A 12,159-nucleotide genomic window follows, 5' to 3' on the forward strand; every position below is an offset into this window, starting at 1 on the left:
TTTACTTGCATCTTCTGAGAAGCAAAATGAAACAAAGGAACAAAGGCTTCCAAGGAAGATATCTACACCTGCCCTTCCTCTGTTGAGCCAATGCCTGGAGATTATTTTGCATACACTCCTTCCTTTTTCTTTTTTTTTTCTTTTTAATTTTTTTTTAATTTTTATTTATTTATGATAGTCACAGAGAGCGTGAGAGAGAGAGGCAGAGGCATAGGCAGAGGGAGAAGCAGGCTCCATGCACCCGGAGCCCGATGTGGGATTCGATCCCGGGTCTCCAGGATCGTGCCCTGGGCCAAAGGCAGGCGCCTAACCGCTGCGCCACTCAGGGATCCCCAACTCCTTCCTTTTTCATTCATGAATACCTACTAAGTGCCTACATTATGCTACATGGTGATCAAGGCCCTGGAGATACAGTGATTGACAACACAGATGTGAATTATGTGTGATGTGCCTGACACATTCATGGGAGGAAACAAGCAGGAAACATGCTCACAAATTAAAAATATATATATATGTGTGTATGATAAGTACTATCAAGAATATTAAACAAGATAATTGGAAAGACTGTAGCTGGGAGGGTGCTATCTAAGCTAGGGCAGTCAAGGAATTGTCAGATATGGCGGTGTCCTTTCAACTGAGATCTGAATAATGTAATGGAGGAAGCCGTGCAGAGTCTGAGAGAGGTGTTATCAGAAAGAGAGAATATAAAGTACAAGGGCTCTGAGTCTAGAACAAGTTTAATACAATCATGAACAGATAGAAAGCAACTGGTGACCCAAGTGGGAGGTATCTGGACTGGAACCATCCTGTCCAAGAGGGCTTCTTGGCCTCCAGACAACCGTAAGATGTGATTTGGATGAAAGATGGAAATTTCAATTCAGTTTCAATTGATTGCTGACAATAAGACTACTCAGATATATGATACTGATCCAGTAAATTATGAGATTGGCCAGAGATGTACCCAAGAGATTGGTAAGGGAGATCCAACCAATTGTGTGTAAAGGTGTGTTTTTGCATTTTCTTCCTAAGTGTATCAGATTATATTACCCCATATCATTTGGGCTGCTTAGTTTCTAAATTATGACACACTAACGTCTTCCAGGACAGAATAGAAAAGAAAAAATGTGTAAGAGCAAAACATTGTAAGTGATCTTTCAAGGAAACTTTCACAGTCACTGGAGACCAGTAACATTTTGATTTAAGAATAAGTGTAACTTTAGATTGTATAAATCAAGATTCCCTAATAAAATCTCCTGACACAGTGAGTAGTTTCTGGTTTGGGGAGTTAGATGAAACCAAGGCTGCTCAGCAGGTTTCTGCCTTGGGAATGTGAGTCCCCACTGTGAAACCCCACTGCTCTGGGTGTGACAGCCCCCCAGGTACCACCCACTCTGTACAATGCAAGTGAAATACACTGTTCACACCTGGCAGATACATTTCTGCTCCTTAGCCCAGGAAATGCTGAAGCCACTTTCCTGGGGTCACCACTGGAATCCTCAGTGATCCCTTGCCAGTTGGGCTTACTCTTGCTCTCAGGGTCCATCCTCCAGACACCTAGAGACCACCCCTAGGAATTCACATTTCTGGAGAGAGTTCCCATTCTTGTTTTCAAGGAAGGCTTCACATGCGCTAATGTAAGTATTTTTTGTCTCTTCCTTCTCTAGACTTGACGTCGCAGTCAATTGCGGAGGTTCACTTCTCTGGATTTAGCACTCCAGGGGGTGCCTCTTTTGTTCCTGGGTTTGTTTGTGGGGTTTTTCCAGTGGAAAAAGGCGGTTTTAAAGAATGGGGCAGTGTCCTCGGGCAGAAAGAGCTGCTGCCATTGAACTCTTCTGAGGCCACATTATTTTTCCCCATATCTTACCAAAAATGTATATCATTTTTTTAATCTTCCTTAAGAGCAAATTGAATAGGTTATATATCCACTCAGTAGCCACGTGATTTTGGATAAGTCTCTCCAGGTGGGAAAGTATTGGTTGTTGTTGTTTTTTTTTTTTTTTTTAAGATTTTATGTATTTACTTATTTGAGCGAGAGTAAGAGTGAGAGAGAGAACAGTGGGGAGAGGAGCACAGGGAGAGGGAGAAGCAGACTCCCCACTGAGCAGGGAGCCCCACGGGGCTTGATTCTGGGGCTCAATCCTCAGACTCCATCCTCAGACTCCATCTTCAGACTCCAGGGTCATGACTTGAGCCAAAGGCAGATGCTTAACGGACTGAGCCACCCGAGGGCCCCTCCAGTGGGAAAGTGAATGTGAATGCTTGGCCGTGGTGACTATAACACACAGAGCTGTGGGGTGTCCCAATGGGGAGCTACATTACCAGACTAAACACTTGCAAAGCAGCCCCTCATGCAAACAAATTACTCAGATTCTGCAAAGCTACATTTCCTTACCAGTAAATTGTACATAATAATAGCTAAATAATAAATACATAAATAAGATACTAAAAATAAAACTTATCATATAGTACCTATCATATATCCATTCTTCATAAATATCAGTAGAATTCTTTAAAGTGAATAGCATTAGAATTCTTTCATTTTTTAGTTATCCTTAATATTCTATAATCAAAATAATACATATTTCTTTCCAAGTGAAATAAAACAGGGGGATCCCTGGGTGGCTCAGCGGTTTAGCACCTGCCTTCAGCCCAGGGCACGATCCTGGAGACCCGGGATCGAGTCCCACATCAGGCTCCCTGCATGGAGCCTGCTTCTCCCTCTGCCTGTGTCTCTGCCTCTCTCTCTCTCTCTCTCTCTCTCTGTGTGTGTGTGTGTGTGTCTCATGAATAAATAAATAAAATATTTTTAAAAAAGAAATAAAACAGTAAAGTATAAAGTGAAAGCAGAAGTTCCATCCTCACTTTCTCTACCGCCCAAATGACAAGCAACCACAATGGATATATTTTGGAGGCTTTCTATAATTTTACACAAATGTAAACATACTATTTTTACTTCCCTCCAAAGAAATCCTATTATAACAGGAATCAACAACTTGTCATTTATCAATATTTTGGATATCTTTCTTTCTTTATTCAAAAATACTGTCCCTCTGGGCACAAGGTGGCTCCATAGTTGAGCATCTGCCTTTGGCTCAGGTCGTGATCTCGGGGTTCTGGGATCAAGTCCTGCATCAGTCTCCCGGCAGGGAGACTGCTTCTCCTTCTGCCTGTGTTTCTGCCTCTCACTGTGTCTCATGAATAAATAATAGATAACTTTTTAAAAACAATTGTGTCTTCTACTTAAAGCAGCGTGGTAACCCAATTTATAAACTGTACTCTAAAAGACTTTCCTAGATGTAAACTTATCTAGAGAAAATAAACCTCTTTAAAATTAGTTTACTGGGATCCCTGGGTGGCGCAGCGGTTTGGCGCCTGCCTTTGGCCCAGGGCGTGATCCTGGAGACCCGGGATCGAATCCCACATCGGGCTCCCGGTGCATAGAGCCTGCTTCTCCCTCTGCCTGTGTCTCTGCCTCTCTGTCTCTCTCTGTGTGACTATCATGAATAAATAAATAAAATCTTTAAAAAAAATAAATAAATAAAATTAGTTTACTTATACGGCACAATAATGGTTCAAATTAGAACCAGAATATTTACAGGAGATTCGCTGTATGCACCACATTACACCCTTCCTGTCAGGCAGGTGGAACCACAGCTGCCACCTACTTGTGCTACCAGGGTGAGAAAAACAACTGTGGTTTTCTTCTTATGAAACCTGCATTTTATCTGATCTCTTTCTCAAAAACAAAAGATTAGCAATAAGAAGGCAGTCAGTCAGCAAGACCGTCTCACCAAAGCTGTCGCCTAAGATCCGAGAGATAGGACAACATGATGGGAAGAGCAAGAGGGGCAAAAAAATCAATCAAGAAACAAATGTTCTTATGGTTTCATTCATATGCAGAATATAAGAAATAGTGAAAAGGACTATCAGGGAAAGGAGGGAAACTCAGTAGGGAAAAATTAGAAAAGAAGACAAACCATGAAGACTCCTAACAAACTGAGGGTTGCAGAAGGAGAGGCAGGTGGAAGGATGGCGTGATTGGGTGATGGGCATTGAGGGCATTTGATGAGATGAGCACTGGATGTTATACTGTATGTTGGCAAATTGAATTGAAATTAAAAAAAGAAAAAATTAAAATAAAAAAAATTAAATAAAGTTTTATTAGAACAGAACCGCAAGGGCAGCCCGGGTGGCTCAGCGGTTTAGCATCGCCTTCGGCCAAGGGCCTGATCCTAGAGACCCGGGATCGAGTCCCACATCAGGCTCTCTGCATGGAGCCTGCTTCTCCCTCTGCCTGTGTCTCTGTCTCTCTCTCTCTCTCTGTGTGACTATCATAAATAAATAAAAATTTAAAAAAAAAATTTAAAAAAAGAATAGAGCCACAGAAAAGAAAGAAAGAAAAATAAACGTTCTGCTGCTAGGCCTAGGATATTTTCCCTCAGAGTCTGTCTTGAGGTACCTCCTAGTATCTTCAGATAGCTTGTCATCGGCACCAGTGTTTCTTGAATTTCCTCTCTCCCACCAAACACACAAACCAGATGAGGGCTTGTTTGGTATCTGTCACCTTGGGAACTCAGAGGAGGTCCAAGGAAGAGGAGTCTCTGCATTCCCAGGATGGGGCAGCGGGCAGGTGGGAGGGAGTCCAGTGACCATGGAGGCCCAGACAGCTGGGCTATGTAGGCTGATGGTTTTAGAATCAGAAGTCTGCTGTAGTCATTCTTCAAATTTCTCACCTCTTGACTTTCAAAACTTACTTTATCCCTTCTGCCTCTTTGTCCTCATTAAGGAAAACAGGGTTTGGTTTGGTTTGGTTTTTAATGATTTCATGTGTTCATTTGTGAGAGAGCACATGCACACAGGTGGGAGGAGGGGCGGAGGGAGACAGAGAGGGAGAAGCAGATTCCCCACTGAGCAGGGAGCCCGATTCGGGGCTCAGTCCCAGGACGCCCGGGATCACGACCTGAGCAGAAGGCAGACGCTTAACCGACTGAGCCCCCCTGGGACCCCGGGACCCCGGGAACAGGGTTTAATTATACTTCCCACCCTAGCGATGTGTTTAGAGGGTGCACTCCCTTAGGCATACATGCAGCACCGTGTAAAGTCAATAAATGTTAACTGGGATTTGATGCCAGTTGCTCTTTTCCAGCAATTCTGGAAGGGCAAAGTGTCCAACTCTATTAGCTCTGTAGTACTTGAATGCTCCGGGCTTTCTTCCCCAAGAGCTATTTCCTAAACCCTTTCCTTTCCTTTCTTTTCTGATATATCCATCCCCCCCTTTCCATCTTTCCCTGTCACCGAGATTCACCGCGTCACCCTCACTGGTCTGAGGCTGTCGCTTATCCTGTCCCTGTTGGCCTTTCTGGGAGAATTGGAAAACATTGTTTACGTCCATCTGTTTGACTGCAGGTTGATATTCCTGTTACTACAGATTCAATTCTGATTTCTCCAACACAGTTAGCTGTGAAACATACATTCTAGCACCTGAGGAATTGAAGACATTGGGGTATGTTGGAGGTGCTCGGGTGCCTTCATTTAAATACAATAATTTTTGGTTCCAAGGATTGTATGTAAGAAAAGTGACAATCACTGAAGGTAAGAGTTTGGCAGAAATTAGAGTTTCTTTTTCCTCTACTTTTCTGTTTTTGTTTCCAAAACACTGACTAATCAATGGGGGTTGGAGAAAGGGATAAATAGCTCCTGTATAGGGGCAGCCAGGGTGGCTCGGGGGTTTAGCGCCGCCTTCAGCCCAGGGCCTGATCCTGGAGACCCGGGAGTCCCACGTCGGGTCCCTGCACGGAGCCTGCTTCTCTCTCTGCCTCTCTCTCTCTCTTTCTCTCTCTCTCTCTCTCTGTGTCTCTCATGAGTAAATAAATAAAATCTTAAAAATAAAATATCTCCTGTATAGACTGAGACAAGGAAGTATTCTACAATCCTGCTTGCCATTAAACACGATAGCCTGTGGAGTACAGTTCTATACTGTCTCACTAGAGATTCTAAAGTCCAAAATTTATTAAAGCCTGAATTCCCACCCCCCAACCCACACACAATTGGCCCCAAGACTATTTTCATCAAAGCAGATCTGAAGCCAAGTGAAGGCGTATTATGCTCTTTATTTCTCCCAATTAACAGAAATAGTGATACTTTCCACAATGGAAATACCATGTTACAGACTGGTACCCCAGGCAAAGGTGCTCAGGGTTCTATCAGGATGGGCACTCACTTGCCTGTGTAAAATTTTCTACATTCTGAATTTTACGCCAAATATGCCCTAAGTATTTCTTAAAAACTGTAGAGCTTCCTGTATTTTTTCTAGTTATATACAAATACTTTATCATGATCTAGGGATGCCTGGGTGGCTCAGTGGTTGAGTCTCCCTTCGGCCCAGGACATGATCCTGGAGTCCCGGGATCGAGTCCCACGTCAGGCTCCCTCCATGGAGCCTGCTTCTGTCTCTGCCTGTGTCTTTAATGAATAAATAAATAAAACCTTAAAAAAAAATCATAATCTAAAAAAAAAAATCATAATCTAGATACCATTGTGACTCTCTTTTACCTCTTAACATCCTTAACATCCAGCCAACTTTTATTATGGCTATAGTGACTGCTCACTTTTTTTTACCAACCATATATGTCATTTTAAGGGGAATGTTTATTTCCAATTTCCTATGATTAGACATTTCCCAGTTTCGACTCTTTGGCTTAAGTTATCTTTATCGTATGGAATGGTGAAATATATTGCTAAAAGTTAAATTTATATGTTGTATAAAGTTCTGTGTGTTATAAAGTTAGTTCATTTAGCTTTATTGTCTTCAAAATACAGTAGCAACAAATTCAACTTGAAGTATATGAGAGTGTCTACTGCCCTACACTCTTAATAACATGGGGTATCAACAACTTAAAATACCTATGATAGGTAAAATATATATCCCAATTTTAAATTTCTATTTCTTTAAATTTGGAGCGGTTTTATATGGTTTGTAGGAACTTTTGCTGCATTAATGATATTATACCTCTTGAGAATTATTATGTAACTACTTTTCTTAATCTAGACTAAACTTTAAAGTAATGTGATAGCCAGCCTCCAAGATGGCCAGCAATGGTTCTGGCATGTACACGTTTATGTGGTCCCCTCGCACATTGTTCTGAGATTGATCTGTATGATCCGTAAATATGATGAAAGTCGTGACATATCACTTCTAAGTTAGGTTATAAACAATGCTGCAGGTAAAATTTTGGCTTACAAGTAGTTATCTATGTATTGTATAGAATTTGTAGCTTTGGGTGTGTAAACATTCTTCACATATAGAAATGTTATTCTGGTACAAACTTCTATTTAATAATTCACTCCTCATTAGGATTTTAAGATTAATCAATTTAGCTCTATGCGCAACTTGTTTTTCCAACTGCTACACGCCGTGTTCTAGAATGAATACAGGACATTTTACAGAAACCTCACAGTTGCCTCCAGCCCCTCTCCCTCACAAACAATATCGAGATGAGCGGCATCTTGTAGGAATCCCCAGGGACCTAGAGGAGACCCTTTCTGTGATACGGGTCCAGGAGTGGGGTTTAGAAGAACAAAGGACACGACCTTCCACACACACTGCCATCATGCTTTTCAGAATTAACAGCAATACCAGCCCTTGACAGGTCTATTCACTTCAAGTCCTTACCACCAGAGCAATGAGTCACCCATGTTTCTAACTTGTGTCTTCTTGATAGTTTCATAGTTTTATTTAGTGTGTTACCTTCTCAAGAATGATTTGCAGCTTCTCTCCATGTTCACTTTAGCCATTCTATATTAACCTTCTATTTAGTGTCATCTATCACTTTTCATGTATCCTTCAATGAATGGAAGCTTTTCTTCTTTCCATAAACTGTCCCTCTTCCCAGCCATTGTCCATTGTGAAGCATGTCGGGATTTCCACATTAAGCTACCAACCTTCTTCTTTTCCTTTAGTCTTAGCTGTAGGCAGTTCTCATACTGAAGCCGATCCTGAAGCATGGTTCTCACCCAGGAGCTTCTCTAATAATTTCTGACTCTCACTAACAGAGGGACCCATGATTAGGGTGATACAATACAGGCTACATGGCCCCTAATTAAAAGAAAACACAGCACCACCTATGAAGTATTCTTGTCCCTAAAAATTCAGTCTAAATCCAATCATACCTATAAATCTAACAGCATACAAGACTTATGAGGAATAAAAGAAAAAGCAACACATAGCAATCAGTCAGTCAAATCCAGAATGTGGATGATTCTACTGGATACATTACCCTGCTTTTTCAGAAATGAAAGGCAAGGAAAAAAAGGTGTACTGGGAATCATAAATCAAGAGTGTCAAGAGATATATTAACCATATGCAGTACATGAATCCTCATGTAAAGAATTCAAATATAAATAGGTACTTTTGAGGATGCCTGGCTGGCTCAGTTAGTAGAGCATGGGACTCTTACTCTCAGGGTTGTAAGTTTGAGCCCCACTTAAAAATAAAAAAGTTTTTAAAAAAAATATTGGGGTGCCTGGGTGGTAGTCAATTAAGCATCCAACTCTTGGTTCCTGCTTGGGTTGTGATCTCAGGGTTGTGAGATTGAACCCTGGGTTGGCTCCATGCTCAGCACAGACTCTGCTCAGGACTCTCTCTCTCCCTCTTCCTATCCCCCCAGTGCTTGCGAGCTCATGGGTGCGCTCTCTGTCTCTCTCTCTCTCTCTGTCTAAAATAAATAAATATTTTTTTTAAAAAAAGATACTTTTGAGGCAACCAGAAGAGGATGAAATGAGTACTGACTGCCAAATGGTATTAAAGAATTCCTGTTAAAGTTATAAGATATGATGATGGCATTATGAACAAAGTCTGATCTGTTCTACGTAAATGCTATAGTATTGACAGGTACAATGATAAGATGTTTCTGATCTGGTTTCAAGCTTTCTACCTGAGGGGCCCCTGGGTGGCTCAGTCTGTTAAGCACCTGCCTTCTGCTCAGATCATGATCTCAGCTTCAGGTCATGATCTCCAGGTCCTGGGATCTAGCTCTGAATTGGGCTCCCTGCTCAGCAGGGAGTCTGCTTCTCCCTGCTTCTCCCTCTCCCTTTGCCCGCCCCCCACCTCATGTGCTCTTTCTCTCTCTCTTGCTCAAATGAATGGAATCTATAAAATAAAATAAAATAAAACATTCTACCTGAAATCTGGGACACATAGATCAAATGAGATTGCCAAAGGTCGATCATGGTTAAAGACTGGGCAATAGGGAATCCCTAGGTGGCTCAGCGATTTAGTGCCTACCTTCCACTCAGGGTGTGATCCTGGAATCCCAGGATTGAGTCCCACATTGGGCTCCCTGCATGGAGCCAGCTCCTCCCTCTGCCTGTGTCTCTGCCCCTCCCGTCTCTCTCTCTCTGTCTCTCATGAATAAATAAATAAAATCTTCAAAAATAAAAAGAAGACTGGGCAATACATAAGGGTTCCTTGTACTTTTTTCTCTATTTGTACATAGAGTGTGTACTTGAATTTTTCCAAATAACATTTTGAGGGGCACCTGGGTGGCTCCATGGTTGAGCACCTGCCTTCACCCAGGGCATGATGCTGGGGTCCTGGGGTCCAGTCCCCACATTGGGCTCCCCGCAGGGAGTCTGCTTCTCCCTCTACCTATGTCTCTACCATTCTCTCTGTGCCTCTCATGCATAAATAAATAAAATCTTTATAAATAAAAAGAAACAAATAATAAAATAAAAATTTGAATTAAAAAAAGGACCACATCCAAAGGTGTCTGACACATACCAGGATAAATTCATTCAAACTTGAGCATTCAGACAGTGTGTTTATGATGAAAAATCGTGTGCAAAATAGATACATGTGCAAAATATTTTCAAGAATCTGTTTGGGCTGCCAATGTCAATTCAGTAAATTTTAGCATGAACATGCTAGGATTACCTTGCGTCAGGATTCTCCCAGAACTTTAGAGCCAAAGGTAATCCAAGGAGACACTCTGTCAATATTTACACTCGAGTCTATTGCCTCCTTGATTCTGATCTGCTATTCCTGTTATGTACTTTTACTAATGCACTTTGTCGGTACTTGATGCTGATCATCCTTTTTTACTGTTTCATTATTCCTCATCTATTATTCTATAACTGCCTATTTTTCTCAATCCGTGGGGAAAATAAAACATATTCAGTACCATTTCTTTCTGGTCTTTAAACAGATAGCCTGATGCACATGGAGTTGGCTGTACTCAGGAGAGCAAGGTCTCTTGACTATGTCTTTGCGCTCTCACTAGTTTGCAAGGTCTGTGAAGGCTGCAGGCACTTTTTCATCTTTGTGTGTGTGGCTCCCATCACAGCACCTACAACATGGAAGACTCTCCCAACTTGCCTGTTAAATGTTGATAATCATCAAATTTCATTACGGTAAACACTAATATCTGAACGAGAAATTCCATTTGTGTCCATCAATGTTGTGGTACACTGACTCAGATGAAGAATGTATTACAACACAGTCTCATCACGGTTAAGAGAAGTAAAAATAACGCACTTACAGAATGAGTACATCAAAAAAGTTGCCATTTTACATTTGTTCCCATTGAGAACATCTTTCTGTGCCTTGTAAAATCAGTAATAATGATATTAGGAACAACTGAGGAAATTATTTTTTGCCAGACACCGTCAAAACTTTAACGAGTACTATCGAATGCATTCATGAAAGCTACCTTGTGAAACAAGAACAAATTTGGCTTCCTTTTCAAATATTATAAAATAAGGCCTAGAGAAATTAGAAAACTTGCTGAGGGTCACTTGTTCAGAAAGACACAGAACTCATCTTAACTCGGCCTTCCTCTGGAGCCTGAGATCTCGGCTTCTGGCTGTTACACACATGCACACCTTCTGAAGGCCTTTCAATTTAGCAACTCAGACATAGAAGTCAAAGCTGGGAGAGTGAAAGACCCCGCTAGGACCTGGGCAACTACCCCTTCCCTGCTCCTCATTGACATCTCAGATCATCCCTGAGGGGCTACCGGCCAGCATTGATCCGCTGGCAGAACAGGGATCTAGTCTCTGCTCCAGGATTACCAGTAGGATTCCGAGCAGTAATAATCTCTGTATAAACCAGGGTCCCCTTAAATAGTCCTCTCCCCCAAGCCCAAAGTACTTATTTTCAGCCACTATGCCAATCTATTAGCCACAGAGTTTGACTCAGGATAATTTCAACCAACATGATAGGCTTTTATGCTAATATCTCTAATTCCATCTTCTGTTGCACTTTGCTCCTAAGCTTCTTGTCACCATCCTGCTTCTTTCTATCCATTTAGGACTGTTCAAGAGGCCAGGAAATCACTAAACCCCATGGGCTGGCAGCTTCTGAAGCCACCGCCAAGACTTCCACTGGGATATGCTTACCCATCTGTGGGCTGCTATGCTGGCACTGCCCAGTAACAGATGTGGAGAGCCTGGAAGACCCGAAGCGGGGCGCCCCCACCCATCAGGGGACCCATGAGGAGGGGCACCCGGGTGGCTCAGTGGTTGGCCATATGCCTTCAGCTCAGGTTGCCATCCCAGAGTCCTGGGATTGAGTCCCACATCGGGCTCCCTGCGAGGAGCCTGCTTCTCCATCTGCCTATGTCTGCCTTTCTCTCTGTGTCTCTCATGAATAAATAAAATTTAAAAAAAAAGGAAACCCACAAGTAATCCAAGGCACCCCCAGACCATCCAGACCCACTGAGGAGCCTGTAGCCACCTGCCTCTTTGCGGTGGCGGGGGGCGGGTCCTTGAGACTGCTTTGTACATTTTCCTCTTTTTCTCAATTCCCACAGAAGGGAAATTCTTCCTCCCATATGTTCCTGGTTTGTCTATCGGAGAAGGACCAGGTTTAGGGGTGGCTGTGGGGATGCTGTTTCTAGGCAGGACTCTTGGTCACCTGGCTTTGCTGGTGGGGGGGCACCCAGACATCAGAGCCACAGAGGTCAGGACGACCCCTGGTCAAACTTGCTCTCAAGTACTGGGCCTCCAAGAGGTCCAGCAGCCAGCAGCCCCAAGGACTCCATTCAGCCAGGGAACTTTCCTGCTCCACTGTGCTGGCCCTTCTCTCCAACTTCATCTCAGGGGCCCACGGATCACTTCAAGTTGTTATGCTGCATCTATAGTATCTATAGCATCTCTCACTTT

General features: G+C 42.6%; 1 long non-coding RNA gene across 1 annotated transcript; it reads left to right on the top strand.

Annotated features, from left to right (window-relative positions):
- Window positions 1-1,456: 1,456 nt before the first annotated feature.
- On the top strand, window positions 1,457-11,725 carry LOC144312913 (uncharacterized). Its single transcript, XR_013378560.1, has 3 exons — window positions 1,457-1,634; window positions 10,203-10,407; window positions 11,307-11,725. It is a non-coding gene; the product is annotated as an uncharacterized LOC144312913 (long non-coding RNA).
- The last annotated feature ends 434 nt before the right edge of the window (window positions 11,726-12,159 follow it).

Source organism: Canis aureus, chromosome 4 (assembly GCF_053574225.1).
Source record: "Canis aureus isolate CA01 chromosome 4, VMU_Caureus_v.1.0, whole genome shotgun sequence".
Lineage (NCBI taxonomy): Eukaryota > Metazoa > Chordata > Mammalia > Carnivora > Canidae > Canis > Canis aureus.